Source organism: Scyliorhinus canicula, chromosome 3 (genome assembly GCF_902713615.1).
Source record: "Scyliorhinus canicula chromosome 3, sScyCan1.1, whole genome shotgun sequence".
Lineage (NCBI taxonomy): Eukaryota > Metazoa > Chordata > Chondrichthyes > Carcharhiniformes > Scyliorhinidae > Scyliorhinus > Scyliorhinus canicula.
Window position 1 is genome coordinate 75,564,218 of NC_052148.1, and position 13,189 is coordinate 75,577,406.

The 13,189-nt window shown below is 47.7% G+C and overlaps 1 protein-coding gene across 2 annotated transcripts in view; it reads left to right on the forward strand.

Moving 5' to 3' along the window:
* LOC119962748 (long-chain-fatty-acid--CoA ligase ACSBG2-like) overlaps positions 1-13,189 on the forward strand; it is a 211,018-nt gene that overhangs the window by 71,365 nt on the left and 126,464 nt on the right. The window lies entirely within an intron of this gene.

Genomic DNA, 13,189 nt, shown 5'->3' on the forward strand with positions numbered 1-13,189 from the left:
CCAGAATTCAGCAGGTGGATGCATGCAGGTGGCGGAAAGTATCATAGATAGCAGTTATAGAGATGTGGTCACACCCAAGGTGCGGCAGAGAGATGGGTGACCACCAGAAGGAGCAGGCAGTGAGTGCAGGAATCCCCTGTGGTTGACCCCTCTCGAACAGGTATACCCCTTTGGATACTGTTGGGGGGGATAGCCTATCAGGGGAAAACGGCAGCAGCTAGAGCAGTGGCACCGTGGCTGGCTCTGATGTTCATCAGGGAGGGTCAAAGCACAGAAGAGCAATAGTCATAGGGGACTCTATAGTCAGGGGCACAGATAGGCACTTCTGTGGACGTGAAAGAGACTCCAGGATGGTATGTTGCCTTCCTGGTGCCAGGGTCCAGGATGTCTCAGAACGGGTAGCGGGCATCCTGAAGGGGGAGGGCAAACAGGCAAAGGTTGTGGTACATATTGGTACTGACGACATAGGCAGGGAGGGGGATGAGGTCCTGCAGCAGGAGTTCAGGGAGCTAGGCATAAAGTTAAAAGACAGGACCTCTAGGGTTGTTATCTCCCTGTGCCACGTGCCAGTTAGGCTAGAATTAGGAAGATAGAGCAGCTAAACATGTGGCTAAACAGCTGGTGTAGGAGGGAGGGTTTCAGTTATCGGGACCACTGGGAGCTTTTCCGGTCAGGGATGACCTGTACAAGAAGGACGGGTTGCATCTAAACAAGAGAAGCATAAATAACCTGGCCGCGTGGTTTCCGAGTGTCACACAGGAGGGTTTAAACTAGTGTGGCAGGGGGTGGGTACTGGGGCAATAGGTCGTAGGTTAAAAAATTGAGGGTGAACTAGGGAATAGGACCAGTTTGGCTTTGAGGAAGAGCAGACAGGGAGATGTTGCTGAAAATAGCAGGAGTGGTGGCCTGAAATGCACATGTTTTAATGCAAGAAGTATAACAGTTAAGGCAGATGAACTTACAGCTTGGCTAAGTACTTGGAACTATGATGTTGTTGCCATTACAGAGACCTGGTTGAGGGAAGGACAGTATTGGCAGCTAAACGTTCCAGGATTTAGATGTTTCAGGCGGAATAGAGGGGGATGTAAAAGGGATGGAGGAGTTCCGCGACTGGTTAGGGAGAATATCGCAGCTGTACTGTGGGAGGAAGGAGCAGTGCTCCGAAAGCTACTGTTTGTAACAAACCTGTTGGACTTTAACCTGGTGTTGTAAGACTTCTTACTGTGCTCACCCCAGCCCAACGCCGGCATCTCCACATCAGTACTGCGGGAGTACACCTCAGAGGGCAGCGAGGCTATAGGGTCGAGATCAGGAATAAGAAGGGTGCAGACACAATGTTGGGGTTTACTACAGGCCCCCCAACAGCCAGCGGGGGATAGAGGTGCAAATAGGTGGACAGATTTTGGAAAGGAGTAAAAGCAACAGGGTTGTTGTGATGGGAGACTTTAACTTCCCTAATATTGACTGGGACTCACTTAGTGCTATGGGCTTGGTGGGGTTTGTAAGGAACATCTAGGAGGGCTTCTTAAAACAATATGTAGATAGTCCAACCAGGGAGGGGGCTGTACTGAATCTGGTGTTGGGGAATGAGCCCAGCCAGGTGGTAGGGGAGCATTTCGGGAACAGTGACCACAATTCAGTAAGTTTTAAAGTTCTGGGGGACAAGGATAAGAGTGGTCCTAGGGTGAAAGTGCTAAATTGGGGGAGGGTTAATTATAACCGTATTAGGCGGGAACTGAAGAACATAGATTGGGGGCGAATGTTCGAGGGTAAATTAACATGTGACGTGTGGGAGGCTTTCAAATGTCAGTTGAAAGGAATTCAGGCATGTTCCTGTGAGGAAGAAGGACAAATATGGCAAATTTCGGGAACCCTGGCTAACGAGAGATATTGGAGGCCTCGTCAAAAAGAAAAAGGAGGCATTTGTCACGGCTAGAAGGCTGGGAATTGACAAAACTTGTGTGGAATATAAGGAAAGTAGGAAGGAACTTAAGCAAGGAGTGAGGAAGGCTAAAAGAGGTCATGAAAAGTAATTGGCAAATAGGGTTAAGGAAAATCCCAAGGCTTTTTACACGTAGATTAACCAACAAGAGGGTAGCCAGGGAAAGGGTTGGCCCACTGAAGGACAGCAGAGGGAATCTATGTGTGGAGCCAGAGGATATGGGCGAGTTGCTAAATGAGTACTTTGCATCCATATTCACCAAAGAGAAGGAATTGGTGGCTGTTGAGTCCGGAGAAGGGTGTGTAGATAGCTTGGGTCACAGTGAGATCCAAAAAGACGAGTTATTGGGTGTCTTGAAAAATATTAAGGTGGATAAAAACATAGAACATACAGTGCAGAAGGAGGCCATTCGGCCCATCGAGTCTGCACTGACCCACTTAAGCCCTCACTTCCATCCTATCCCTGTAAACCAATAACCCCTCCTAACCATTTTGGTCACCTAAGGGCAATTTATCATGGCCAATCCACCTAGCCTGCACATCTTTGGACTGTGGGAGGAAATCGGAGCACCCGGAGGAAACCCACGCAGACACTGGGAGAATGTGCAGACTCTGCACAGACAGTGACCCAGAGGGGAATCAAACCTGGGACCCTGGCGCTGTGAAGCCACAGTGCGATCCACTTGTGCTACCATCCCCAGGGCCTGATGGGATCTACCCCAGAATACTGAAGGAGGCAAGAGAGGAAATTGCTGAGGCCTTGACAGAAATCTTTGGATCCTCACTGTCTTTAGGTAACGTCCCAGAGGACTGGAGAATATCCAATGTTGTTCCTTTGTTCAAGAAGAGTAGCAAGGATAATCCAGGGAACTACAGGCCTGTGAGCCTTACGTCAGTGGCAGAGAAACTACTGGAGAGAATTCTTCGAGATAGGATCTACTCCCATTTGGAAGCAAGTGGACATATTAGCGAGAGGCAGCACGGTTTTGTGAAGGGGAGGTCGTGTCTCGCTAACTTGATAAAGTTTTTCGAGGCAGTCACAAAGATGATTGATGCAGGTAGGGCAGTGGATGTTGTCTATGTGGACTTCAGTAAGGCCTTGACTTGGTCCCTCATGGTAGACTGGTAAAAAAGGTGAAGTCATACGGAATCAGAGATGAGCTGGCAAGATGGATACAGAGCTGGCTAGCTCATAGAAGTCAGAGAGTAGCAATGGAAGGATGCTTTACTGATTGGAGGGCTGTGACTAGTGGTGTTGTGCAGGTATCAGTGCTGGGACCTTTGCTGTTGTAGAATATATAAATGATTTGGAAGAAAATGTAACTGGTCTGATTAGTAAGTTTGCAGACGACACAAAGATTGGTGGAATTTGATAGCAATGAAGACTGTCAGAGGATGCAGCAGGATTTAGATTGTTTGTAGACTTGGGCGGAGAGATGGCAGATAGAGTTTAATCTGGACAAATATGAGGCATTGCATTTTGGAAGATCTAATACAGGTAGGGAATGTACAGTGAATGGTAGAACCCTTAAGAGTATTGACAGTCAGAGAGATCTAAGTGTACAGGGGCAACACAGGTGGAGAAGGTAGTCAAGAAGACATATGGCATGCTTGCCTTCATTGGCCGGGGCATTGAGTATAAAAATTGACAAGTCATGTTGCAGCAGCATAGAATTTAGTTAGGCCACACTTGAGTATAGTGTTCAATTCTGGTTGCCACACTACCACAAGGATGTGAAGGCTTTGGAGAGGGTGCAGAAGAGATTTACCAGGATGTTGCCTGGTATGGAGGGCATTAGCTATGAGGAGAGGTTGAATAAACTCGGTTTATTCTCACTGGAACGTCGGAGGTTGAGGGGCGACTCGATAGAGGTCTACAAAATTATGAGGGGCATAGACAGTGGATAGTCAGAGGCTTTTTCCCAGGGTAAAGGGGTCAATTACTAGGGGGCATAGGTTTAAAGTGTGAGGGGCAAGGTTTAGAGGAGTTGTACGAGGCAAGTTTTTTTTACACAGAGGGTAGTGGGTGCCTGAAACTCGCTGCCGGAGGGGGTGGTGGAAGCAGGGACAATAGTGACGTTTAAGGGGCGTCTTGACAAATACATGAATAGGATGGGAATAGAGGGATACGGACCCCGGAAGTGTAGAAGATTTTAGTTTAGACAGGCAGCATGGTCGTCACACGCTTGGAGGGCTGAAGGGCCTGTTTCTGTGCTGTACTTTTCTTTGTTCCTTGTCCAATTCACCTAACAAGCACTTCTTTCGGGACTTGTGGGAGGAAACCGGAGCACCTGGAGGAAACCCATGCAGACACTGGGAGAAGGTTCAGACTTCGCACAGCAGCGACTAAAGGCGGAATCGAACCTGGGACCCTGTGCTGTGAAGCAACAGTGCTAACCACTGTGCTATAGTGCCGCCCATTGACGAATGGTTCAAAATTTGATGCTGATGAGGTGGTGTTGAAGTGGTATTGTCACCAGATTGGTAATCCAGTGAGCCAGGCAAGATGGGGGGCAGAGTTCAAATCCCACCATGGCAAGTGGTGAACTTTGAATTCAATTTAAAAGAAAAACAAAAACGTTCTGCAATTTAAAAAGTTTAATGATTGTCGTAAAAAACCATCTGGTTTTTAATGACTCATGTCCTTTAGGGAAGGAAATCTGTCCTGCTTACCCAGTCTGGCCTACATGTGACCGATCCACAGCAATGTGGTTGGTTCTAAAATGTTCTCTGGAGGGTAATTAGTGATGGGCAATAAATGCTGAGCCAGCCAGCAATGCCCATGTCTCGTGAATAAATTTAAAATAAAAAAAAATTCTGTTCTCTTGCCATTTTTCTGTGGGGATTTTGTCGCCTGGTCAGACTTGAGCTAATGTTCTAGTGTGGTGCTGTAATGTTGCTGATGCAATTTTGTAGTAACCACCAATTTTGTCCAAAGAGGGCAAAATCACCTTGCAGGAGGTTTCACTTGGTGTTTGGAATAGTAAGTATCTATTTGTAATTGCAAGAAGATAGATTCCAGAGGAATGCATAACCATCTTTCTGTTAGCATTGGGCAAGGTATTTGTTGACCTTTTAGACCGGTGAAATACTCATTCCAATTATTGTTGTAGGTTTCTAGGTATTAGGAAAAGAAAGTTAGTTTTCAGGGATTTAAATTTGTTTTGATAAACATTAGAAATTAGGGGCGGGATTCTCCGACCCCCCGCCGTGTCCTGGATTCTCCGCCACCGGAGATTCGTTAGGGGCGGGCAATGCGCCCGCCGGTCGGCGCCCCCCCCCGACGAATCTCTGGCCCGCAATGGGCCAAAGTCCCGCCGCTGTTAAGTCTCTCCCACCGGCGGGAATCGAAACACCTACCTGACCGGCGGGATTGGCGGTGCGGGCGGGCGCCGGGGTCCTGGGGGTGGTGGGCATGGGGCGATCCGACCCCGGGGGGGTGCCCCCACGGTGGCCTGGACCGTGATCGGGGCCCACCGATTGGTGGGCGGGCCTGTGCCGTGGGGGCACTCTTTTCACCATGGCGGAGGCGGAATTGATCCCCTCCCCTGCGCATGCGCCGGGATGACATCAGCAGCGAAGGCCAAGACATCAGTCTTCCTCCTCTCCATGAGCTCTGGCTTCTATGATAACCCTAAATATAACCACCAAAGCATCCGAGTCCACCTCCTCCTTTCCTATCCTGGCTAAGACTGCGAACACACCTGCCCAGAATCTTCCCAAATTTTCGCAACCCCAAAACATGTGCACGTGATTCGCTGGTTCCCGTCCACACCTATCTCACCCAGCTGTTACCTCCTGAACGAACCCACTCATTCTCGCCCGAGTTATATGCACGCTGTGCACCACCTTAAACTGTATCAAGCTCATCCTTGCACAGGAGGAGGTCCCGTTTATCCTACGCTGTTCCTCACTCCGTACTCCCCAATTGATCTCCCCTCCCAATTCCGCTTCCCATTTCTGCTTAATCTTCCCTGCTCACCCAGCCACTTGTATATATCCCCAAATCTTCCCTCCCATTCCACATCCGGAAGCAGCAGTTGCTCCAGCAAGGTGTATCTCGGCAAACGAGGGAATCCCCTCCAGACCTTTTGGGCAAAGTCCCTAACCTGAAGATACCGGAACTCACTCCCCCTCGGCAGCTCTACCCTCTCCCTTAGTTACTCCAGACTGGCAAACCCTTCCTCCACATACAGACCCCTCACCTTGACCGGCCCCACTTTCCTCCACCTCCTGTATACAGTATCCATGCTACCCGGCTCAAACCATGATTATCGCACAGCAGTGTTAGGTACCTGTACTGTTCAGTAGTTACTGGATTGTCCCTCTTGGTGGAAATCACTGACTCTCGTTTTGGGGTGGGCTGAGTGGAAGGCACCCAATTCAGCTGGTCACGTGAAATGTAAGGGGGTTGAACGGCCCAGTAAAAACGTCAAGGATATTTGCTCACCTGAAAAGTTTGAAGGCTGATGTGGTGTTTCTGCAGACGACCCATTTGTGGGTCTGGGACTACACAACATTGCGGAAGGGATGGGTGGGCATGTATTCCACTTGGGTTTCAATTGTGGGGGTGGGGTGGGGGGGGGGGGGGTTGTGTTGGGGGATTGGGGGGCTGCTGCAGTATTGATTCATAAAAGGTTTTCTTTTTCGGCTGCTGAGATCTTGGCGGACATGAACAGGAGATATGTGATTATTAGTGGGTCTTTAACTAGGATCACTGAGGAGCCCTCCAATGTGTACGCTCCAAATTTGATTGGTATGTCATTTATTAATACGTTACTGGCTTCTATTCTTGACTTGGATTCGCAGCAATTACTTTTGGAGGGAAACTTTACATTGTGTTTTGGACCCTTAGTTGGACCATTCAACACCTAAGTCTCTTTTTGCAATTGAGGGTCAAGGAATGATTTCCCCCCCATGTCCATCAGATTTATTCTTGGATTTATTCTTTTGTGTTGGGCAGGTCTCTCCTTCCAAGGGGTGAAGAGTGGGAGTACTCGGAAATTGTTATCTCAGAATATGCCCCACATTTTGTAGATCTGGTGTTAGAGCCAATGCCTGATGTGGAGATTGAACATGGTGTTCTTAGCAGACAAAAATTTTTAAGAGGGCATATCATCCACCATTGGGGAGTACATTATGTTTAAAAAGAGCAGGTCTACCTCGCCTTCTGGGCAGTACGACAGCATAGTGGTTAGCATAATTGCTTCACAGCTCCAGGGTCCCAGGTTCGATTCCCTGCTTGGATCACTGTGCGGAGTCTGCACGTTCTCCCTGTGTCTGCGTGGTTTTCTTCCGGGTGCTCCGATTTCCTCCCACAGTCCAAAGATGTGCAGGTTAGATGGATTGGCGATGCTAAATTACCCTTGGTGTCCAAAATTGCCCTTCGTGTTGGATGGGGTTACTGTGGGGATACTAACTAATGAGGATAGGGTGGAGGTGTGGATGCTCTTGGGTAGGGTGCTCTTTCCAAGAGCCGGTGCAGACTCGATGGGCCGAATGGCCTCCTGCACTGTAAATTCTATTATTCTGTGTTGTGGGAGGCCCTTAAGGCGATCATTAGGGGGAAATCATTACCTACAAGTCACATAATGAAAGGATTGGAAGGGTAGAGTGGCAGAGTCATGGTGGATTCCATCCTAAAGGTGGACAGTGAGTATTCGCTTGCCCCCAAGCTGGAGTTGCTGGCGAGTAGGAAAAATTTGCAGGCGGAATTTGAACTGCTCTCAAGCGGTGAGCTAGCTGCAATGCTCGAAGGGGACATTCTATGAACATTGAGAGAATGCCAGTCGTCCACTAGCACACCTTAGGCGGCAGACTGCCTCCCGTGAGACTGTGCAGGTAGGGACTTGGAAGTTGCTTTCTGGCCATCGAAGGTTAATGCTGCATTTGAAGCCTTTTATCGAAGTCTTTATAGATCGGAGCCCCGGAGGAGAGTTTGCCCATGACGCAGATTTTAGAGGGGTTCTCCTTCCTACTGATGGAGGAAAGAAGTGACGAGTTGGAATCCCCACTGGGCCCTGAGGAGATTATGAACTGTATTGGTTTAATGCAGTCGGGGAAAGCTCTGGGCCCGAATGGATTCCCCATTGAGTTCCATAAGAAATTTGCGTGGCAGTTAATTCCACTGATAATGGACATGTTTTTTTAAATAAATTTAGATTACCCAATTATTTTTTCCAATTAAGGGGCAATTTAGCGTGGCCAATCCACCTACTCTGCACATTTTTGGGTTGTGGGGGCGAAACCCACGCAGACACTGGGAGAATGTGCAAACTCCACACGGACAGTGACCCAGAGCCAGGTTCGAACTTGGGACCTCAGCGCTGTGAGGCGGTTGTGCTAACCACTAGGCCACCGTGCTGCCCTATAATGGACATGTTCAATGAATCCTTATTCTAGCCCTCTCGACCTGAATGCTAACATTGCATTTGCCTTCTTAATTGCTGACTCAACCTGCACATTAACCTTAAGAGAATCTTAAACTACAACTCCCAGTCCTTTTGTGCTTCTGATTTCCAAAGCCTTTACCCCATTTCGAAAATGCCTCCATTCTTCTTACCAAAGTGCATAACCTCACACGTTTCCACATTGTATTCCATCTGCCATTTCTTTGGCCACTCTCCTAGTCTGTCCAAATCCTTCTGCAGACCCCTGCTTCCTCAATACTACCTGTCCCTGTGCAGAAGAAGCCCATTGACTCTGTGCCAACACATGAAAAACACCTGACCTACTTACATAAAACCATTTACCAGCACTTGGCCCATAGCCTTGAATGTTATGACGTGCCATGTGCTCATCATATTCAGGTCACCCTTTGGTCTTCTCTGCTTCAAAAAAAATAACAAACCTATCCAATCTCTCTTCATAACTTAAATGTTTCATCCCAGGCGTCATCTTGGTGAATCTCTCTGCAACCCCTCTAGTGCAATCACATCCTTTCTATAATGTGATGACTGGAATTGCGCACAGTGCCCCAGCTCTGGCCTCACCAGCTCTATACAACTCCAACATGACTGACAAATTAAGTTCTTTACCCGTCAGTCTGGTCTCAATAAAACTCGAGAGGGATCTGTAGGTATGGTATTATTTATTTTTAAACAACTTGCAAGGCTGACCCGCTCTATAGAGATTCAGAACACATACAGCCTCTTGAAGCTCCCAGAACCAAGTGAGTCCGAGGACAAAGAGATCTTGATACATATCATTCAAATGGCGTCAGGTTTCACATACAAGATTCCCATAGGTCATCCTATACACCTCCTGACCTGGCCATATATCCTGATTGGCTCACTTCGCATTCCTCAACCCTGGGCCTCTTGTTACCCAGCATTCTTTTCACCATCCTCTGCACGAGGCTCCCCTTCCCCTTTCTGGCCATGCTTCGCTCAATTGCTTTGTTCTTTGCCTACTAACTCACTACCATCAGACCGGCTCTATCCTCTACATTATTCTAACTAATTATCCTTTTTTATATCACATTCGTTTGTTCAATTCCTCATGACCTCCCTGCTTTTGTAATCAATGCCTCGATAATAAAGACAAGTGCCGCATATGCCTTTTTCACAAGCCTATTAACCTGCCCTTTTGACTTCAGAGATTAATAGACAAACACTCCAAGGTCCCTTTGTTCCTTCGAATTTCCCAGTGTCATGCTGTTTTTTGAATGATTCCTTGTTAAATTACCCCTTCCAAGGTGCAGCACCTCATACTTTTCAGGGTTAAATTCCATCTGTAACTTATTTGCCCATTTGACCATCCTGTCTATATCATCCTGTAGCCCAAGACACTCAATCTCACTGTTAATCACCCACCCAATCTTTGTGTCATCTGCAAACATACTGATCCAACCCCTCACATATTCATCTATGTCATTTATATAAATAACGAATAATAGGCAACCCAATAAGGATCCCTGTGGTAAGCCACTGAACACTGGCTTCAAGTAACTAAAGCAGCCGCTTGTCATCACCCTCTCTCTCCTATAACTAAGCCAATTTTACATAGAACATAGAACATAGAACAGTACAGCACAGAACAGGCCCTTCGGCCCTCGATGTTGTGCCGAGCAGTGATCACCCTACTTAACCCACGTAACCGGTATACCCGTAACCCAACAATCCCCCCATTAACCTTACACTACGGGCAATTTAGCATGGCCAATCCACCTAACCCGCACATCTTTGGACTGTGGGAGGAAACCGGAGCACCCGGAGGAAACCCACGCGCACACGGGGAGGACGTGCAGACTCCGCACAGACAGTGACCCAGCCGGGAATCGAACTGGGACCCTGGAGCTGTGAAGCATTGATGCTAACCACCATGCTACCGTGAGGCCCCAATTTTAAATCCACTTTATCAAATTGCCCTATATCCCATGTGCGTTTGACTTTATTGTACATCTCCCTTGTGGGACCTTGTCAAAGGCTTTGCTGAAATCCACTTAAACTACATCAACTGCACTACCCTCATCTACACAACTGGTCACCTCCCTCTGACAAAGCCATGCAGGCTATCCCTGATCAGATCTTCCCTCTCCGAATGGAGATAGATTCTCACCGTCAGAATTTTCTCCAATAGTTTCCCTACCACTGATGTTACTAACTGATCTGTAGTTCCCTGGCTTATCTCTCCAACCCTTTTTCTAGGGGAACCACATTAACTGTTCTCCAGTCCTCTGGCACTACCCTGTGGCCAGGGAGGAAATAACAATTTGGGTCAGAGCCCCTGCAATCTCCTTCCTCGCCTCGCACACAGCAGCCTGGGACACAATTCATCCAGACCTAAAGATTTTTCCACTTTTAAGCCTCCATTACGTTGTCACTCTCTATGTCAATTTGCTCAAGAACCTCAACAGCCTCTTTCCCTGAGTTCCATATCTACATCCGGTACTCTTGGGTGAAGACAGATATGTAAAGTATTCGTTCAACACCCTGAGAATGTTCTCTGGCTCTACCCATCAATTGGACCCTGTAGCGATCTCTGTATTAAATAATACATGATCAGACTATGTTAAGCAAGTCCAGGCAAATGAACACTAGATGGCCACACTATCAGGACCTATATAAATATTTTCCCGCTCTTTTTTAGGGGAGTGTGTGGCAGGATTGCAGTGAGAACAAAAGTGAGAAAGCTAGAGAGAAGAAGTTATTAGTTTATCAGAGTTTTATATACGCTTATTTAATAGTTAATATTCTACAGTTTATTTGTTTTACTAGTTTAGGATGAAGTAAAAAGAACTCTTGATTATTTTATATTACTCAATAAATTACTTAATCGTTACTGGAAGATTACAGCTATCATTCAACAACTCAGCTAGATTAAGAGAGCAATATATATATATTACATATCATAATATAACAGTCCCTAATGGGGCCTAATCTTTCCTTGGTTATCCTCTCCCATTGATATACTTATGGAATATTGGGATTTTCCCTACTTTTACCAGCCAGAGCTTACTCATATCCCTCTTTCATTTTCAAATTGCTTTCTTAAACTTCATCCTGCACATTCTGCACTCCAATAATGTTGTCACTGATTTGCTCCCCTTGTGATTGCTAAAAGCCTCACTTTTCCTTCTCATTGTATCCTGAATATCTCTTCCTATCACCCGAGAGGGAGCATGTTGGGCCTGTACCCTCCCCATTTCTTTTTGAATGCCCGCCACTGCGCTTCTGTAGATTTACCCACAAATAACTCTTCCCAGTCTACCTTGGGCAGACCCTGTCTCATTTTACTAAAATCCACTCTCCCTCAATCCAAAACCTTTTTTTTTTTGGAACCTTGTCTAGGGAGGGCCCGATTCTCCCAAAACATTTCTAAGTTCATTTGTGGCGTGTTGTTTTTAGGGAGTTTCCCACCGGCTCTGCCAGGGAGTTCCCCACTGCTATTCAACGACACTTAGTCACTTTTTCCTGGGGATTTTCTCATCTGTTTAGGCTACACTTAGAATTCTGTTTAGCACTGGGAGCTGAACTCATCAGGTGGCCATTTTGAAAGGGTGCTCTGATCTCTAAGTGGGCTTGTGGGTCCCCGACACACCCCACCCATGGGCAATGTCACCCCCCCCCCCACATTAATGGACACTACACCACATCCCCCAAATGAGGACACCCTGCTATGGGGTCCCTGGGGGTCCCTGCTCTTCAGGCCCCTCCAAGCCCTCTTACAGCACCCCCTCCCTCCCTGAAACCCCATTGAACCTGCCATGTACTTTCCCACCCTTCAAACCCCCCTCCACCCTAATTTTATGGGCACGGCCCCCTCCTTGCCCCCTGGCCCTTGGCAGTGCCACCCTGGCACTTGGGCACTTGTGTACTGGCACCCAGGCAGTTCTCCTGCCAGCTTGGCAGTGGCATCCGGGCACCTAGGCAGTGCTAGCTGGGCAGTGCCAAGGTGCCCATGTTCCAGGGGGGAGGACCACAAAGCCATCCTGCACTAACCCTGATACCCAGGGGCCTCTGATGGCCTGGGAGACCCCTAGGTGCTGTTCTGCTTGGTCCACGTTTGTGTGGACAAGCTCTGATCAGTGCCCAGCTGCAACCTCCCAGGGGAGGCCGGAGAATCGAGGGAGGCTCATGGATCCCGCGCAGGTAGGTCATTAGTAGGTTACGACCTACTTCCGCGAGTCATTCGGTCCCGCCCATTTGAGGCGGGTTTCCGATTACGATGCTTCGCAGGGCGTCAGAGATGCCCGGGAGGCGCGGATGCTGTTGGGAGGCTCGCTGGAGGGCTTTACCGGCATTTACCGACTGCGTTGCGCTCAAGCGAGAACCCAACGCAGCCGGAGATTCGCGACCTATTTCTTTATCTATAACAAGCTGAAATTGTACCATGTTGTGATCGCTATCACCAAAATGTCCCCCCATCAGTACCTGAACCACCTGTCTAGCTTCATTCCCCAGAATTAGGTCCAGCACTGAGCCGTCCCTTTTTGGGTCCTCCACATATTGATCTATAAAGTTCTCGTGAATACATTTGAAGAAACCCACTCCAACTGAACCCTTAACACTATGGCTATCTCAATTAATGTTGGGAAAGTTGAAATCACCTAATATATAATTACCTTATTATTTTTACACATCTTTGGCGAATTGCATACACATTTGCTCCTCAATTTCTTGCTGACTCTCTGGGGGTCTATAATAAGTACCTAGCAATGTGGCTGCCCGTTTTGATTTGTAAGCTTTATCCACATTTGATGTCCCCTCCAATATATCATCTCTCCTTAATGCAGTAACTGACTTCT